Genomic DNA, 20,022 nt, shown 5'->3' with positions numbered 1-20,022 from the left:
GTTATATTTAGAATGCTGGTTTAGGACTTACCTATTTTTAAAAACCGAATAGGTGGGGGAAATGTTTTACTGTTGCAGTGAATCCTGCTATAAAAGATTAGTCTGTGTGCCAAAACCTTTGCGCACCCCCCCAAAAAAAGAAAACGAAACAAATTTCTGGTTTTAAAAAATGTTACACCGTATTATAGCGATATATTTAGTTCAGTCTTTTTGAACAAGGTAGTCAGCATTTCGCCGGTAGGTGGAAGTAGATAACTGCAGAGTGGAGCTAAACTCTCCCCCTCACTATCCCCGGAGAAATCGGGAGATGGTAGATGTTCAACATCTTTGTGGTTCAGACCCCTGCCTCTCGTTCCAACCACAGAGCAGCGGACTAAGCATTTGAACTACTGTGGCTCTAAACCCAGGTTCACGGGGCGAAGGCAGGTTTCAAAAGGAAATATCGAAGAGACGGAAGTAGTTTCCTGCATATAGGCACCTTGGGTATAATTTTGAGAAAGATGCTACCGGCTTCTTGACTTGTAAGTTTTGCACCTTGTTTTCTGCATTGAAGTGTGGAAAGGCAGCTGGCGGAGACGAAGAATTCTGCTAGGGCCCTCACCTGCGCGTCCGAAGTGCGAGTTTGGTCAACTAACAAACTATCAATCCTAGTCTGTTTCTGACTGCAACCTCCAGGGCGTTTTAATATCTGGGAACCTTACATTCCCTGCTACCACTGCTCAGGTGATGTGTATCGCAGGAGCCTTTTCTTGCGAGAGAGAGGATATTTCTTGTCGCTTCATTTCTGACAATGGAGCGCAAATGAAAAAAGTATTTTCGTTGGATTAAGCCGCGGACGCAGCAACAACAGGTAAGTGTCAGGGACAGCCAGTGCTTAAGAGTTATAAAAGGGCAAGAGCCTTTGCTAGTGTGGTGCGCTTTGATTGAATTAACTGTACAATGGTGTCCTCCTTCACTTCAGTGTTTTTTGCTCTTTTTAGACATGAAAGCATGAAAAGATAAGTAACTAAATAAATAGGCAAAAATGTTGATGAACCAAAGAGCTACATGCAACAATTTGGGATCTACGACACGTAGGTGACGTTAGCTGGACGTCTGTCTTTGACTGTTTTATAAAAAGGGTTGTTTATCTTGTCAACGTCAGTGAAACAAAAGCGCATCTTGCGAATATTTCAGAAGAAGTCCAAATTAAGATACAAGCTTGTCCTGCGCTGTCGTTTTCTTAAAGGGTATTCTCCTTTGCTGCGGCATGCATCACAAACTTGCTGCCCATAGTTTGCATAAAACGCGGCATGAAAGGCAAATGTGTCACGACGCCAAAATGTTTTTGATTCAGCTCAGTAGATCTGTACCTTTTTGCTGTACAGGACGTCTTGCATCACTCCATAAAAGTTACGATACTAAATTATGCAAAATGCCATATGGAGGCGAGCGTAATTAGATTAAGCCTCTGTGCAGTTCAGTATTTTGCTGCTATTGTTCGTTTATTAGCAGGGAAATGTATTAGTGTTACATTGGCATGAGTTAATTGATAACATCTAATTCCATTAATCATCAGTGGGATGTTATTTTGCTTCACTATTTGCCACATTGGACTCTGTTGCAAAGCGCCTGTTCTCCCACTAAAACCTGTATCTGGCGCCCTGGAGACTGAGAAGGAGCTGTTTCGGCGAGGTGTGAAAAGCAGTGTTCTCCCTTTTCACTGTCTGCGTTAGTGAATAGCATTCCCGGCACTATGGCGTAATCGGACCTCAAGTTCTGTCAGGTGCACATATACATCAAATAAGAATGAATTCACACGTGACTGGAGTAGAGCTAAATTCTGTTTACGCAGGTCTTATACACACATTCATAAATCAGTAAGACGTGGCGAATTTGTTTACGATTTTTTTATTACTATTATATTAAGTGTTATTTGGTCTTATTTAGGGGAGCGAGAAAAAAACAAACTAGATGTCTATAGATTAAATTTGCCCCGCCTTGCTGTAGAATGGTATATTGGTATGCCTACAGAACAGCTTGGTGTCACAGGTACACCGTACATATATGCGTCCAGAGTGCAGTGCGGAATCACATCTAAAGTGCTGCATTACCAGACGGTTGCGATACTGCTGCTGAGACATTTTTCAGTGTGAATTGCTAAAGCAAGGAATTAAAAAAAAAAGGTTTTAATTTTCAGCACTGCTAAATTCTTGGTCATTTCTCTACGGTCTTCTATTGGACGGGGATACTCTCCGAACTCTTGAACATTTTCAAATCTTTTACAATACTGTATTAGCGGAAGAGAGGGTGATTACCGGTAGATGCATACATTTGTCGGAGGGAAATGATTAGCTTTTCATCTGAGAACAGGTGACTGAAAATGTATCGATTGCGTGGATGCACTCTCTTGTTCATGAAAGTTGAATTGGTATTTGGGTAATTTAGTAGTCTTTTAAGCGAATCTGTTTCTATAAAATATCCTATGCAGATTATCCAATAAATAGAAAGCTTCTGCTCATTAAAATTAAACTGAAAAAGATAGAATAAAAAATCTCATGTTTATTTGGATCTTTGTTTTTCTTAATACTTCCAGTGTTACACCTTTTCTGGTTACTGCTTAATAACTCGGATTGTCCTGGGATACAGATTTGGGAAAACAGCTGTCTCTTTTCACCCCCCAGAATTTGTCTACATAGTCCATGTCTCGTCCAAGATGCACAGAAATGTAACTTTTATTGAGACTTTTTTTCCTTCAAGCCCTGCTGCCACCTGACCATCTCCTTTGAGTTGTGTAGGAAGCTGCCTAATTCTAATAATAACAGAACGGAAGGTCATTATGACCTTTCACCCCTGAGGTTTCCATTGGAAAAATTGGTATGACCCGCTCCTCATTTCTTTAACTGATAATTAGCAGGATCAATGTAACAGCATTATGAGGTGATTATAATGAGGTCCTGGCTAGTAGGAAACGGTTTCTGCAGGTTGGTTAAGTAGCCCTGCTCCATGGTGTACAGAGGTGTGGTTAATTGCAGAGTGAGTGTGAGTCTGAGGCAGAGACAGGTTTTGCTGCAGGAATTTTTAGTTGTCACCCCTAGGTTTTACTCACTGGGCCACTGAATCTTACATTGTAGCTGCCTTGTCTGTATCTCCTCTATGGATGCACAGAGGACTATGATGCAGTTTCACACCCTCCACAAGCAGAAAACTAAACTGAGGTTATATACACATGCAATGGCTCTGAAACGTATTTGTAAAACAAGATTACAAAATGTGTACTCTTTGGCTACAATATGGCCTTCCTTTATGCTTCAAAGACCTAAGAACTCCCACTCTTGTTTTCTCAATTGTCATGTTTCCTCAGCTTCTTTTCCTGTGGGGTTAACGAGGTTTGGACACATTGGAGACTCGTTTTATGTAGAGTACAGCATGTTTATTTCAGTACATTTCAGTGTGTATTTCCTGGTATTGTGCTCAAGCAATGATCAAGTAAACGGGAATGAATTAATATTGGTGGCTTTTTGATTAAAAAAAAATGTGAAACGTGCACGTTCAAGCTTTATTCAAATAGTTCATAATTACCCTGATGTTTGTTTGTAGAAGAGAACGTTCAATACTGAAACGATTTGCTAATCTAAGTGAAAATTCATTAGGTGCTGATGTACAGTATCAAGAAGATTCTCGTGTTTCTTAATTTTCAACACTGCTTGTATCACTTAGTTCTTAGGCTGTCTCTATCCCAGCATATAATAATCTCTGCGCTAAGAGCGCACCGCCTACTTTGCTGAAACTGTAATTTAATTTTAATTTCTTCGAGGCGAATAATTTCAAGCACTCCAACACAGTAATTCTGCAACACGGGAAGGCGCTGCTTTGTTGAAGTATTTTAGGCAAGCGGTGATTTTGTTTTGGAACATGAGTAATAGGTTGTGAAACCACCTGGAGGCTGATTTGCCTCGCCGTGTTTTTTTTTCCGTTTTCCAGTGTTCATGCTTTCTCCTTCTCGCACACCTTGCTCAGCTCTTAAGAACTCGGTTCTTAATTGTAGTTCTTATTTGCGCTATCCTTGCGTTTCAATTCAAAGGCAGAATACTGGCTGTTTTTGCTTGGCGATACAATTCCGCGGTGAATTAAATTAATTTATCTTTATTAATTAAATTCTTCTTATTCAGCTTCTGACATCTGACCTGTTATATTGTGTTACCTAGATGGCCCTTGTCAGCTCCTGAAGCTGCATTCAATGCTGAAGGTTTTGTTAAAATATCTGCCGGAATTTGCTTATACGCTTAGGAATACGAATAGGTTGTGACTGCGTGGAATTCAGCTTTGTGCCACTTCGCGTAATGCGAAGACAGGTGGATTTAATTGGATGGAAATGAGGGAACTGCTTTGGCCTGCTATTCTAACGACTGTCTCCAGATAAATTCACAGCGATTCACGCATATTTGTAGTTTATCTATCTGTATATTTAAGATGCTGTTGAATCTATAGGCCTTGGTTTGAAAAGAATATGGATTTTGCGCAAGGGCCGCATGTTATATTTATGCTTTAGTGACATAATTAAAAAAAAGTATGCAACATTTCTGTTTGTAAATATACAGTATATCTTAATTGGTTCAGCAAATTATATTTCTGTTTTCTGTTTCTATTTGTTAATAAATGGATAGTCCAGATATTGAAAAGCTTACAGACTGGTTTATCCCCATTTGGGCTCATCTGTGCTTAGCACCCATGTCCAAACCATACCCCTGTCCCTATTTTGTTCTCCTTTTGTGCTGGAAGCTCTGTCTACTCCTGGAGACATGAAGACTGAATTAAGGGTTTTGCCCCCACTGCAGTAATATTACACATCCTTAAATACTTTTGTTGCCTAATGAATTGCTTTATACAGTGAGTATATTCTGCTGTATATTTTCATGCCTAGACTTTGAAATGCTCCTGTGCTCATTTCTCCACCACCCATCGTGTACAGCTATACAGCACTGAAAGGTAGAGCCTTGGGATTTTAAGGTGACTAGCCTGCTTGTTCACTTTCAGTGTCCTTTTAACCTTGTCCTCTAAGCTGTATCCTCTCTTGACTCTACAGAGTGCTGTGGCTTTCGATAATTGCATCGAAAGCTGCTCACAGACGGATTTCCTGTATTCCAATATTGCCTGCCCAAGCGGAGATTTTTCTCCCTAATTTTCTTCCAGTGAAATCCATTCTGCTTTTCCCTCTGTGCTGTAGTGGGAAGGAGACTGCCCTTGTTCCTGAGAATTGAATACCTTTGTTTTTTGACCAGCTTGGTGTCTTAATCTATGACCTAAGCATGCAGGGTGTATCTCACACAATATAATTTAATGCTTTTCCCAGAAAAGACATAAGGGCACAGTGTACGATTAGAGATTATGTCTGAATCTCGGCATGGTTGTTTAAAAAGTGCAGGTGTGTGTGTTGACAATGTTGTGCACTCTGGTCCTATTGTGCGAGCATCTTAGAGTCCCTAGAGCTCTAGACACAAAAAGAAGAGCAGAGAAAGTGATAAGGCAGAGGTAATAAAGAAGCTGTGCACGTGGCTGGCCAAAAATGCCACTTTTCAATAGTGATTTTCTAGTTGTGCTATTGTGACAGTCACTGTTCCGCACGGGGTCATGTCCCCCGCCGCCCGTTTCGACCCCCACACCTGGGGCGCAAACCTGGGTCTCCAGCGAAACGCAACAGGGCTCCAACCGCGTGAGCTAAAGGAGACCTCCTTCAGCCCAGGCAGCTGAGGACCCTGCTACGCGCAGTGAGGGCGCTGACGTCACCACACTAGCTCCGCTACACTATTAAAACATGGGTGCATCATCCTTGTTGTAGAGAGCCTGAAGGTTTCTGGTGTTCTTGCCACCCGAGTCCTTGATTACCAGATTGAACCGATTTGCTTAATTGGACAAGTGTACCTCCTTTCTTTTTCCCTGAGAAGCCAGAGATTTAAAGAGGGCTTGAAGTCCTGCTGGACAGTGGACCATTGGGGACCCCTGAGTAAGAACTGTACCATTGTGTGGAGAGCCTGGCGAGCTGCTCAGGATATACCCTTGCACCATAGCATGATTTACCCTGGGGTGAGCAAAGCGCCCCGGCCCCAAGCACAGCTACTGATGAGCACGCCAGGGCTACTGTTTGCTGTTTAATACACGTTGAACTTTTATTTGTTCAATGGTTTGCTTCAGTTAATATATTTTCTTATGTATTTTAATGTCCTATAAGTATATAACCATTCTGTTTTACGATACCGGATTATTAAACTGGGCAACTTCTGTCATTATCTTCTTGAAGTGTATAGAACACTGCCTTATCTTCGAGAATGGCAGTAAAGGCTCTTGATGTCTTTACCCAAACCCTTTCTTTTTCCCAGCCTGGGTGTTGTATTCACCATAGAAATAAGTCCTGCCGTTTAAACAATCTCTCTTCCTAACCTAAGGCTGTAACCCTCTCCCCTCCCCGGACACCCTGCGGTTCTGGCTCTCTCTTTATTCTTCTACTGTACACGTGAGCCTTTCCTGTCTGCATCTTTCCCTCCATTCCTGATTTTTGATTCCGGCTCACGCTTGCTGGGAGTGAGCATCGGAGTTGGTGTGGAGCATGTACGATTGTGAGTAATTTTCCCTGCGATTGTAGATCCTGCCCTTTCCCGTGTAAATAAATGAATCAAAATATAAAAGAAAGATCTATCACGTGATACCACTGTGCTTCAGGCTATAGAACTCATGCTGTATTCCCAGAAGAGGCCTTCACTGGATGAGTTATTTGGAAGCTTCCCGGTGTTCGTCTTTAAACTCAGTCAGTGCCTATTAACCCTTTAACAAGGACAATTAGAGGCAGTGGCAGACATTCCTGCTTGAATTCTGCTCCACTCTTCAAAATTCTTCCTTTTATTGGAGGCAGAGTTTACTCCCTATGTCAAATGGTACACAAGCAGGTTTTGTCTGTTGCAGAGGTGTTGCTGAAGCTTGTGTAATAAAACAAAAAACACAGCAGAAGTAAAACTGTATTGCAGTATAAGGAATCCATGTAGGTGAGAACTGTCCTGTATGTGAGCCGAGTTTTCCGAGAGGTCTGTTATTTCCTGCAAGTGAAAGTGCACTTGCACGCAAATAGCTCCAGGGACCAGAAAGAGAATGCTGTTTAAAATTGTGTGGATGCTTTCAAGCCTTCAATGACCCCAGCGACCAACCGTACATACAAACAAGTATTGCACATTTCATACAAAACATCCTGAAGGTTTTGGTGTCTGTGGAGCTCTAACAAGATGGCTTCCTGAAGGAATAGCACTGAATATTTTGAGGAGTCTGCAGGGACTTAAAGGCTTTAATATGCTGGGGGACACATGCATGTGTCCTGCAGCATTTGCTTCTGTTTTTATGCTAGTTGGAAATTATAACTCGGGCATTTTTAGAAATTTTTTATACAAGCCTTCAATTTACACTGGAGTTACTTTTGGAATTTGCATATTGGAAAACATCAAAATCTATTGAGGCCATACCCTTTTTCCATTTAGGTATATGCAGGAACCTTCTTGCTTTAAGAGCAATTGACTTGTGAGAATGCACGTACTTTTCAAACTGAAAAAAGTTCTGGTCGGCCTTGTTAAACACTGTATTGGACTTGATGACATTACATGCTAAGAAACTCAATTAACGATGTGTCAGATTGCCAGTTTGCCTTCCCTTCGAATTTTTAATTGGCTTGTCTTCTCTGTAATTGGCACGTCTCGATGCCCTTTAGAGTGCTGATATGTAAGTGTAGAATTGATGGCACCCTGTTTTTGTTTGATGACACAGCCAAGCCAACTGAAAATTCATCCATAACAAGCGAATGACAACAGTGTGACTTTTATACTGTCATAAATCGAATTCATTGATATATTGTTCTGGTGACGCACACAAGGGAATGTTGGTACTCAAATTACAATGGGCTGTCATTCATCTTAGCTCTTTCAGTGTCACACATTCGCTGCATTAATTAAAGTACTAAGCCCAGTGTTTTAAATCAAACATGTCATAATCATTCCACTGATTTAATGGTGTCCATTATACAGTATGTCATCCATGTTTGACAGATATGGAAAAGATATTTGCTGATGTGAAAAGGTAAAAGCATTGTTTTTTGGGGGGTCCTCTCCAGCTACGTATGCACAATCATGTTTTTTCCTAACAAACAGAGGATAATGATTATAATATATAATTAAGCTTTTTGATTTAGGCAGAGGGCAAGAGGGGAATTGGTATCAAACACGTCCATTTCATTATGTACTGTTGTGCCCTATACTCAAGATTAATGAGCAATGTATTTAAATTTGCTTTTTAAACTCAAGTTTCTTAATGTTTGCCTCCAAGAGCATATCAGCCAGAGCAGCTATTTTTGGATTCTGACCTTCTGAAAACATTTTTTGTCTGGGTTATGAGCTCTGAGAAAAAGATGATTGTCCCACAAAGGGGAGTGACTTTGGAAGCTGAATAATCGATGGATATTTCACACTTCAACAGAGAGTTTTGACCCCCCCCCAAGTAAGAAAAAAAACAAGCAAACAAGCAAGCAATCAAATAAGAGTAGAAAAAATGAGTTCATGTAAAAGAATCATGCCAGAAACAAATTATTTAATTTTTATTGAATGATTCTAATTACAATATTAAATAATGATAATTACTCTAGAACCAAATTTCATTCTGATAGAGGCTCTCCCACACATTGTGTCCAAAATAAGTGTGTTGCACAAGCTTCTTGGTGTGCACTTGATAGTCTTCCCCTGTGTTGCTTCTTCCTGTTCTGCTCTGAGACCCATTTTTTGGGACCTGCTTTTTAGGCTGAAAGAGTTCTGGCGAGTGAGCATGGAAAATGTTTGATCTAAGCCGACATTAAAAATAACATAATTGGACCTTTCGATTAATTACTGAATGTTTTTATTTTTGTTGTTCGACATTTGTGGGGAGAGAATTTTGACCCAAGCTCCAAGGAAAAAAAAAAAACCCACGCAGGCCAGAGGCTAGAACCTAGGCGCACGAGTGAAAGAAAAGCAGAAGGTGTGATGAGAGAGAGCTTGACAGAGAGAAAGCAGCTGAAGCTCAGAAGGATATTGTCACAGAGCTGGTAGGGGGAGCCAACTCTCAAGTCAAGCATTGCTGTGTGGGGAAAAAAATGAACCAAGCAAAGGACAGGCAGCTCTCTACAGGGGAGACACCCAGAGAGCAGCTGGAGGGGTACATGCTCTGTGGCTGAAATCCAAGGTGTTATATCAGTGAATAGGATTTTGAGAGAGGAAGGGGTCAGAGGAACAGCTTGCTTTTTGACTGCAGCTCTCTGACTGCATTGCTGGGCTTCTGTTGGCTCTTAACACTGCAGATGGGGATGCTCTCAAAGAGCCTAAAACCGCTTCTTTCATTCTAATTACTGCTCCGTTCATTACTGGAAATAAAAAAAAAAGTGACATGCTGGTGATATTTGAAGCAGTTTATATAAACAGTACCTCGGGGTGTGAAAGTAGTGAACGCTGTGGATTCCAGCCAAGATGGTACTGCTGAGGTTGCCGCTACTTCTGCTACTACTGCTGAAGATTTCCACTGAAACAGCTTTCAGTGAGGTCTTGTGTTTATGAGCCAGTTTGGATGCAAAATGTTTCTGTAATAGTGAATGAGGAGTGCTGGTGCACAAAAACTGCCCCATCAAAATATATTGGAGGACCTAGTTGAAAATTCACAGTCTGGTAACCTCATGCAAATCCTTAACCACTATTAGAACTCGGCAGCTGCTCCCCACGACGGTATACATTATTTGGCAATATTTTTCTAAACATGCCAGAATCCGTTTACCTTCCGATAAAGGCTCTTCCGTACACACAGGGAGATTGTGTCTGGAATAAGTAAGTAAATTGGAAAAAGATATTGCACAAGCTTTTGCAGCTCATTGGTGCGCTCTTGAGAGTCTTCCCCCGTTACTTCCTTCTGATCAAATCTAAACTTTGAGAAGCCTTTTCAGTATTTGCTTTTTGGCTGAAAGGCAATTAGCGTGGAACATGTACAATCTAAGCAAATCTGGTGTAATAACAAATGCCTTTTTAATTCTGTTATACAGAATCGATGCTGTTCAGGTATATGCAATTGAAATTTTGAATTGTGTCATGTACTGAGTTTATTATGTGTTTTATTTTAAAATGTAATTTGTTAGTATATATTTATTTTATATTGGTTGATAAATGTATAAAATGTCATTGCATTTATTAAAATTGTATTATGAAGTCACCCTAGATAAAAGCTTCATACCCATAAGATTGAGATGTTGTTGAAAAGGTCTTACAGAGAGAGTTTCACAGAATTACAATGCCAAATAAATATTTTTTCCATGGACATAAGACCCATTAAAAGGTAAAGGCACTACTAGGAGCAATCCCCTGTTTTTAAAATCCAAACTCCTGGGGGGAAAGTGTTTAATAAGACCGCACAAGGCTACAGGTATTTTTTGAGTAATGAGATTCTGTTTTGATACTGTATGCACTTCATACTAGTAGCAAGCTAATAAAATATTGCCTCTTCCTGGAATGATATGGCACTAAAAGCCTAGACAGTCTTTACGCTGAAATTATTTATGGAACCTTGATTTCTGTCTGTGAGAGCCCAACTTAATTTATTTCTCAGCTGAGGTTGGGACCGTGTCATATTTTATGGAAGGCAAAGCAGAAGTGCTCATGTGAATAACCTACTTGCAAACTTTGTAAACTGGAAACTTAAAACCCCAAAATGTGTCCTGACTTGTAACATTTCCAAATCATATTTTTCCATTTTCCTTTTCAACAGAGTCACCTCTACTTGATCACGAAATTGTACGTTGTACACGTATAGACAGTTGCAGTTTATTATTGAACACAGTGGTTAACAAGTTGTAGGATACAACATCAGATTTAAGTCTCACAGTAAAACTGCATGATAAGTGATCTCAATAGACATAGAATTGACATAGATAAAGTTCACAATGAAGTGTGAATTAAAAAAAAAATCTGCGTTTTGCTTTCTGAAAAGTGAAGTTGTTACATAAGCGTGTAAGATACATGGCTTGTTCCAGTAATGTGTTTTCAATTAACAGCACACAGGTTGAGGCAGCTGAAAGTAAACCCTTGAATGTAGAGATGGTGTAGTAATATTGCCCAACCAGGGTAGTTGTTTATTAGACATACCTCTGTAGTTGTATCACTATTGATGTCACCAACTTTTTATTCACCAATATTTTATTTATATGATTTATTACTGTATTTTATATTTTAGTATTTGAAAACAGTTTTAATCTGCAAGATGTGACTTGTTAAGTACAACTGCCGCAGTGTGCATTTGTTGGCAAACATTAGTATTCTATCACTTAATAAACTACAGTACATATTTAGTTTATGCACGTGACGCTTTATAATTATAATAATTGCTTATGCTTGTATAGCATTTTTCTGGACACTTCACTCAAAGCGCTTTACAGGTAATGGGGACTCTCCTCCACCACCAGTGTGCAGCCCCACCTGGATGATACGACAGCAGCTATAGTGCACCAGTACACTCACCACACATCAGCTATCAGTGGGGAGGAGAACAGAGTAATGAAGCCAGTTCAGAGATGGGGTTTATTAGGAAGCCATGATTGATAAATTCCAATGGGAAATTTGGCCAGGACACCTGGGTAACACCCCTACTCTTTTCGAGAAATGCCCTGGGTTTTTTAATGACCACAGACAGTCAGTACCTCAGTTTTGCGTCTCATCCAAAGGACTGCACCTTTTTACAGTATAATTTCCCCGTCACTATACAGGGGCATTAGGACCCACACAGACCGCAGGGTGAGTGCCCCCTACTGGCCCCACTAACACCTCTTCCAGCAGCAACCTTAGTTTTTCCCAGGAGGTCTCTCACCCAGGTACTGACCAGGCTCACACCTGCTGAGCTTCAGTGGGCTGCCAGTTGTGAGTTGCAGGGTGATATGGCTGCTGGCAATGTGGACACATGTGGAAGAGCTGTCAGAACAATGCAAGCATATCACAATGACAGCAATGGTGGGCACATACTGTATTTGAATGCACACGATTGTGTATCAGATGGCATTGTGTAATAGATAGCTGCCTCCAAGTGCTGGGGCTATCTGTGTGGAGTTTGCGTTTTCTCCCTGTGTTTGTATGGGTTTCCTGTGGATGCTTTGGTTTCTTCCTACAATCCAAAAACATACTGGCTACTGGTTAGTTGTCTTCCTTGAAAATTGGCCCTGGTGTGTGTTTGGGTATGTCTGTCCTGCGATGGACTGGTGTGCTGTCCAAGGTGTGCCCTGCCTAGTGCCTGTTGCATTGTGGGCTTATACTGCTTATACGGGCACAGAATGTGTTCCATCTCCAGATAAGGTGGCTGCTGTTCTGGACTAATCTGGGACCGCTGCAAAGCACAGTGGGAATTTTAGCAATAAAGAAAATCTATACAAAGAAGTAGACTGGTGTAACTTTTGCTTTCTAGGTGTTGATGCAACATCGAGTGGCAGATCTGCTGTGTTGTTGCTATAAACCTTCAACTCTTTGTCTTTTCATCAGAAGGCTCCCAGTTCACTGCACTGCAGTGTTGTTGCATGAGGGAGTGGTTCTTTTGCAATTGCAGACAGCGATTCCCAGCTGCTGAAAGGAATGAATTCTCTTTTGTTGACTTGGGAAACATTTGCTCATACAATACTGGGCCAAATCTCAAAAGCCAAGCACTGTTCATGCACCTCTGGTGTGTTGAGGTGATTTAACCCGAGATCAGCCACAGCACTGAGAAATCAAAGATGACTTTATCAAAATTAAATTTAAATTAATTAAAAGAACTGGATGCTTAAAATATTGAAATAACTTTGTCATTATTAAACCTGAATTGGATTTAGGTATGTGCTAATAAGTGTTTAGGTTACTTTAATATATGCCTAGTTTGTTGAATACAGCTTCTAAACAAGAACAATACTTGGGTTACCTCATTGGTAGAAATTCATTTTGTCTCATTTTCTGATTTTGGTCATTTCTTTTCCTTATGTTTCTCTGTATCAGGGTTGTGACAACAGAAATCTAACCCCTGGAACAGGGTGTTTAGAATCAGATCCTCCATTTGCGTAGATGTATTGCTGCTCTGAGGGTTCTGTGAGAGTTAGATGCAACGTGCATAGAAATGTTTACAGAAACAGCTCTATGACCGGTGGTGATGTGACATTTTTTTGGTGCTATCCACTCATGAATAAATATGCCAGCTATCGGGGAGTCTTCTTTCGGTGTTCAAGCAGCTCTGAGCGTGCGCCCGTCAGTAGAGTGGCAGTTCTGCTGTGTTGTTGCTGTCCGTCTTCACGCTCTTAGTCTTTTCCTCTGAAGGCTCCCAGTTCACTGCACTGCAGTGTTGTTGCGTGAGGGAGTGGTTCTTATGCAGTGGCAGCGAGTTGCTGGGCTGCTGCCGGAGAGGGCTGAATACTGTATTTCATTCTAGAGATGAGCTGCAAATTAAAAAAAAAAACCAACAACTGGTGGTCGCTGGGTAGTACCAATTAGAAACATTCAAAAGAAACGGGGGGTCCCTGTAACGAGTGCAAAGAGAAAGTCACGCATCCTTTTCCCACTTCCCCTAGAACACTTGCATTAGGCTGTGCCTCAGTGCCTTTCTATGCAACTGATGTGCTGATGCTTTTCAAGGAAACTGTCTAACCTGTAGCTCCAAAGTTTTGCCCCAGCAATCCCTGGGCTTTGTGCCATCAACAGAACATAATTAGCGAACAGGCTTTAGCTTGGCGTTTGAATTGGCATAGCGCAGACTGCGCCCCAGCAGTCTCCAGATCCCTTTTGGTCTTGCTTATTTAAGCATGTGAGCTTCCTGCGGCGTGCTCTTTTCAAACAATTCGTCTGCGTTTCCTTTCTTTAACCTTTATTTTCTGAGGAGGCTGAATGAAGCGCTAGCAGTTAGAGCTGCTGCCTCACAGCTCCAGGTTGCTGCGCTTGATGGCGGCTTGAGATCGGTTTGTGTGGCGTTTGCACGTTCTGCCACTGTACATCATGGAATGTTTTTTGGGGCTGCTTTGTTTTATTCATGGCTTAAATGCATGCTGATGTTGGTTGGCTGTTCTTAATTGTCCCTTTTCTCTATGCCTCTGTGATTGACAAGCACCTTGCACCTGTTCCCTCCTGGTTTGCTGTTTGCTGTCTTACTGGGTTTGAGCTTCAGGGGGGCAGATATGGAGCAAACCTTCGTTCAACAGTGGTGTAGGACAAAAATAATGTATTTGCTTCCTTTTGTTCTTTTATTTTGAACCTCTGGCTCAGTAGGTCCCATCCCTTGAGAGTGTCGTACATTTTCATTAAGTTAATTTCAGTCATTTTCAGTTCTCACACTTAGAACATTCAAATAAAGTTGAGGTTTTATTGAGATCCATATGTTAATTTGTCAAAAAAATGGCAAAGGGGCTAGAATCAACTTTTTTTTTTTAATTAACAGGATACAACCAGAAAAGTACATACTGTAATTATCCTGTTAAACCCCATGCGTTTACAACACTTTTTTTTAATGAAGATGCCACCGATTCCTGCAAAGACTGAGTCACCAGTTAGGTGGAAAGTATTTCTGTCAAACTCTTCCCAGAAACCTGTGAACCACTTGATCTTGACAAGTTGAAGTTTAATATTCATGTTCTCCACCTGCTGGTGAATAGCAGTGCTATAGCTAGCTTTAATTGCTGCCTCCTTTAGTGCCTCATTTTCACCCTCCTGTAGATGCCAACTGACATGAAATCACCACCATTTCCACTTGTGGGCATCAGAACATTGATTTAATGCCAAGCGTTAAGTGTGAGAGTTCATTTCACGGACAGTGCGTAAAACAGAAAAGAAGTGTTTCTACTTGTGTTAAAGGGAAGAACTGTTTGGTTTTAAAACACCTGGTAATGAAATATATTTTTTGACCACCAGTCGGACAGTTGGCTCTGTGTGTTGAGTGAAATAACATTTTTTCAGCTTTTAGCAAGATGACAACCTTGGCTGCGTTTCTGCAAACAGAAACAGCGGCAACACAGACAAACACACTTTTGAGAATAAAGAAGCCGAGAAAATTGGTGCTTGGGATCCATCTCTGACTCAGAAATGGGCGGGTGAGCTCCTTTTCATTTATGTGAAGGTTTTATGTCGTCTGAGTGCTTCAGGTATGGAAACACTGGCACAGTTGGAGAACCTAATCGAGTCTGGTAAGTGCTTCGCCTTTCTCTTGCAGTTTGGACTTCACAGCTCAGAAGAACGTGACATTTATGATGAAAAGAGCGAGCTGGAATTGACACGGCAGGAGGCAATCAAAGGGCGTGCTGTCCATGAGATGTGTGCAGTTACACACAAGTAATGAGAGCCCTGTTATTCTGGGGATTATTCAAATGGAGTAGGCTGCTTTTTTTCTCAGAAAGGTGGAATGGCAGAGGTAGCTCTGTACGAGCCCCCTATCTAGCATACGGCACAGTTGGCCATTTTTCCTCAATTAAATTTCCTCTGACTTGTCCTGTAATAAATGGAGCCATCTGATATACGTGGAGTGTGTTAATTGAGAGGTTACACTCTGCACAGAGGGAGGGAGCAGAGACTTTACACCTTCCTTTGACTTTCCTGAACCTCATTTGTAATCGAGGCTCTCATGACCTCAAACAGCTCTGCGTCTCGCAAAGCGTGACTGCAAAAGCAGTGCGTCAATGACGTTTTAGCCCCCAGCCCTTCCCAAGATGAAAGGTAGCTTTTGCCAACACTATGTTCCATTTCTTTTGCTGGAGACAGTTGGTGGCAAATTTTGATGAGACAAAAGGCAGGTGTTTGAACCATCGCTGTCCATGCTAGCTTTCCATATTATTCTACAAAGAGAGCTGGCTTGCAGATCCTAGTCTTTGTTCACTAAATCTTGCACAGGTACTGGCATAAATCTGGCCTTTTCATTTACCTGCATTCAGTGTACAGAGGAGTTTATTGCTATATGTACGTGTCGTGTACATTGGAATTCTTATTCATGCTGATCTTTCAGGACATACAATACAACAGATAATGCCACATGATGTAGACAGTGTAGCATTGTAGTTTTGTGAAATGCTGTTAGTGAGAACCAGAGGGGAAGGAGATTTTAATGGCAAACTCACAGCCTCCTACTCCGTCCCAGAGCCTGCAGAAGGAAAATACGCTCTTTGTAACGGGTGGGGCAGAAACAAGTGGTGGGCACAGCAGACATTGGTTGAAATAAAACCTAGCCAACTATAGCAAACAGAAATGACAGGGACAGAGATTTAAGCCATGGAAGCAGGAGCTGTAGACTCACCTATAGCATGCAGTGTAAGTCAGATGCGCTGGAACTGTCTAAAAAGACAAAAAGTGCCTCCGATTTCAATTGTACGGTTGTCAACTGTACTGAACTTGAATACTCACTCATTCAAAGGTTCCTTCTCAAGTGCAGAGCTGTTTAAGTCTTTTCCTGAGGTTTTAAGCAGTTTTCAAGTGACCTAGGGCAGCTGTTAGGCTATTGTCCTCAAGGGTCTATAAATAGTTCCTGTATTTGCTGGTGCATCACAAACACTGTGGTTAATGTGGTCAAGCATGCACAGCATATACTGTACCACAGTCTTCACCAGCAGCCATGCTTTTACTGCAGTAAATTAATTTCAGTTTTACCAATGTGGTGGATGATATTTTTCTCAGGTTCAAAGAAATAAATATTAAAGCAGGTGCTTTTTTAAATTGAATTATATTTGTTTTCGACTCTGGAGTCGGCTCTTTCTAGGGACTAAGAAAAAAAGGGAAAAGGGAGTGATCCCTCTGGATTACAGATTTAAAAGAGCAATACCGGCCTTCTTGAAACCTGGCAGTGTGAAAGTTGCCTTGCTCACTGCAATAGATCACTGTCACGTAGACTGTTTCACTGGGAGTAGTTAATTACACGGCTGGTTATTGAAGCTGGTCAATATTGGATGCATCTTGTTTGTACAAAGGCAAGTTCTAAGGTGTTTGCTGTAGGCTGTGTTTTTCAATGCAGTGCTGTGGCCTGCATTTAATGTTGAAGAGAAACGATCATTTCAGCTAAGTACAGCTGAGCTGGTGTTCCTACAGTATCTAAATGACCAGGAAAAAATAATCTTCAATGTAGATGTTTATATGTGAGCAAATATATTAGACCTGCACCACAGAGGTATGTGAAATGTTTAGTCTATGTTGGTGATAGCTGCCTGAGTGGTATTGATTTCCCAGTGATTGAGGGTGTATAGATTGTGGTATAAAGAAATCTTGGGACCTCTGACAGGCTCTACAAGGCAAACGGGGAAAAAAGGATTGACGTCCTGACCTATTTTACCTTTTTGGTGTGGCTTTCCTGAGGTAACAACAGAGCAGGCATTTCGCAGGACAGCATGGATACTTAGAAGGAGCCCTGGATTTCCCCTGTCTCAAGTTTGCGAAGCTCTCAGGCTGCCAGAATGTGTGAAGCAGCAGGAGGCACCTCTTCCAAGGAATGATCAGCGCTAAAGGAAAGCTTTTTTTTCCTCTCGTGGCTTCAGACGCATTCTGACCAATAGTGTGAATGGTTACCAACGGTGACTGAAGACGCTTCCCAGCTATAATTAAGCACGTTATTAAACTACTTTAAAGGCTCTCTATGTGCGTTTGCCTTTTAAAGCCCCCCTGTTTCCAATTCATTTGAACTTCTAAAATGACTCATTTAATAATTTATCCAGGACTGGTTTCCAGTGAGCCCCATTCCACCCTCTAAAAAGCCTGTCATGGTGGGCCTACTGCCTGCCCCTCTCATTTAATTCGTGCAATACGGCTAGCTGCTGGTCTAATGGATTTTTTACATTAGTGTCCTTTTCAGTGGTTGACAATATACGGCCAGAGAGACGTAACGTAGCAGAGTGTTGTGTGTTCAGAGGTTGTGAAGTGTATTTTTGTGCCCCTTCAGAGAATGTTTAGAGGAGTGACAGTTTTGAAAGGTTTGAGCTCCGTGCCATGTTTATAAGAGGGATTTGGCTGCTGCTCTTATACAGTTGAAGAAATCTGTGACATTGCAACTTGTGCACCTTCTATGTCTCTCAGGGAAGGGCACACATTTCTTGGCTTGTATTTAGCACTTAGAGTTTTGCAACATTGTGCAGGTGCTTATCAAACTGCCGTTCTCACACATTTGAAATGAGAGATTATTTTTTGTTTTATTTTCTTTCTTCCCGGTTAAAAAACGAGAATCCTTCAATAACTTGCCTTGTGATTGTAACATTCATACCAGCATGGAGCCATTTGTCATTTTAGAGATGTTGTTTCCCGCAGTGCCTTTCAAAATAGTTAGCATTGATTAGAAGCGAGATGTGACTCTTACTGGCAGCTTACAGGTGTACAGCACATAGATTAGATGTAAACTGTAATTAAATTCGAATTCTTTACATTTGGGATCCCAGACGATTCCAGATCACTTCACATGAGCATTTCAATACACGCGTGTATATGACAAACCAAACTGTACATACAGGAGGGGACTCACTTTGTCCATTATTGAAATGCTGGCTCACCTGGGGAACATACAGTCACCCCACTACACTGCAGATGAGATAGTGAGTTTTTTTTTTTCCATCAGCTGAACCAAGAGAAATTTAGAGCAGCCAGATTCTGCAGAATCTGAAGTGGAATTTAACCATGGCGCTGGGATTGCAGTTCATACTCTTACAGACGGAGCCAGGATCTTTAATGACCATGTAGCCAGGACCTCATCTGAAGGATAGAACCTCCTACAGTAGTGTCACCTTTATTAGGAGCTAGTTAGGAAATTCTGGTCCAGAGGAAAGCAAGTCACCTACCGATCCACCACCAGTTGCAACTGAAAGCTGGTTTTCCTCATTCTCCCATCCCATTCTTAACCAGGCCCAGTCTGATTGAACTTCTGAGGTATGTGGAGATTAGGTTAAAGCTGGTTACACTGCCGTCACTTTGTTACACATTTGCTACAGGGCTCAACCTGTGCCTCTTAAAATGTCTTTATTCATGAGCATCTTGGAAACTGTAGTTAGAAAAATGGTTGTATGATAATTGGAAAGACTGGAAAAATTCTTTAGTCTCTAGTGTGGGACGTGCAGCTTCTTTTGAACCATTGGGTCTCACACAGCACTAGGTAAGTGAATTTGTTTCTGTATCAAGATTCTTGGTGTATTGGCCTTTTTAGCTGTATAATAATAATAATAATAATAATAATAAACTTTATTTTATATAGCGCCTTTAAAGGTGGCTTCTCAAAGCGCTTTACAGGATGACAATAACAATAAATAAGAAGACTACAACAATAATTAAGAAGATTTCACAAGATAGGACACAATTATAATTACAACAATACAACAATAACAATAGAGGAGACAGTGGAAGGTGGTATTAAGAAGAGCAGAGGGGTGAAGAGTGGAACCAGTTAAGTAAAGGCTTTTCTGAAGAAGAAGGTTTTGAGTCTAGATTTAGTATACTGTAGCTCATCTAGCTGTTTGAAACATGCAGTGTCAGCATAAAGCGATAGGTGGTAGTGTGGAGCAATGAGTAGGGCTCTGGACACTGAAGGGTAGTCCCAGGTAGGACGTCTTGTTGTAACCAGGTACTTAACGCAGTTTGCTCCAGCAAACCTTGCTGTCTAAATATTTCTCTGGTTGGTTTGTATAAAATAATGATAAATCACTTTCATATGGCATTAGTCACATAAATTAATACTATATATTTATTAAGAAAAACTAATTATGGTTTTGAAAAAGCTGCCAAAACTCTCACTTGTGATTTGGTTTATGTTAGTATCTGGATGATTATGTGGCGGCACTATACCGTTTCTCAGAGAGATCTGAAGTAGTGCTGATCAGGATTATTCACCACCTCAGCTGTAAAAGGAGCCGTTTTAGATTATATTGATAGATTCCCCCTGGACACAAAGTTATGAGTTCTTCAGCTCCCAGGATTGCTATCTTTAAATTGCTGTTAATTCATGTTTTTTTATGTTGCACTCAAATATTCAGCATTGTTATTGACAAACAGATTG

General features: G+C 41.1%; 1 protein-coding gene across 2 annotated transcripts in view; it reads left to right on the top strand.

Annotated features, from left to right (window-relative positions):
• Nucleotides 1-277: 277 nt before the first annotated feature.
• tafa3b (TAFA chemokine like family member 3b) overlaps nucleotides 278-20,022 on the top strand; it is a 117,326-nt gene continuing 97,581 nt past the window's right edge. The window contains exon 1 of one of the 2 annotated variants that reach the window (XM_088639968.1): nucleotides 278-521. The gene's annotated coding sequence lies outside the window, so the exon portion shown is untranslated. Of the gene's footprint in view, nucleotides 851-20,022 lie in introns of both variants that reach the window. The other variant, XM_088639967.1, reaches the window with a different exon arrangement.

This window comes from Lepisosteus platostomus, chromosome 7 (assembly GCF_059453375.1).
Source record: "Lepisosteus platostomus isolate fLepPlt1 chromosome 7, fLepPlt1.hap1, whole genome shotgun sequence".
NCBI lineage: Eukaryota > Metazoa > Chordata > Actinopteri > Semionotiformes > Lepisosteidae > Lepisosteus > Lepisosteus platostomus.
Note: the sequence above shows the minus strand (reverse complement) of the source record. Positions and strands in the feature narration are given on the sequence as shown.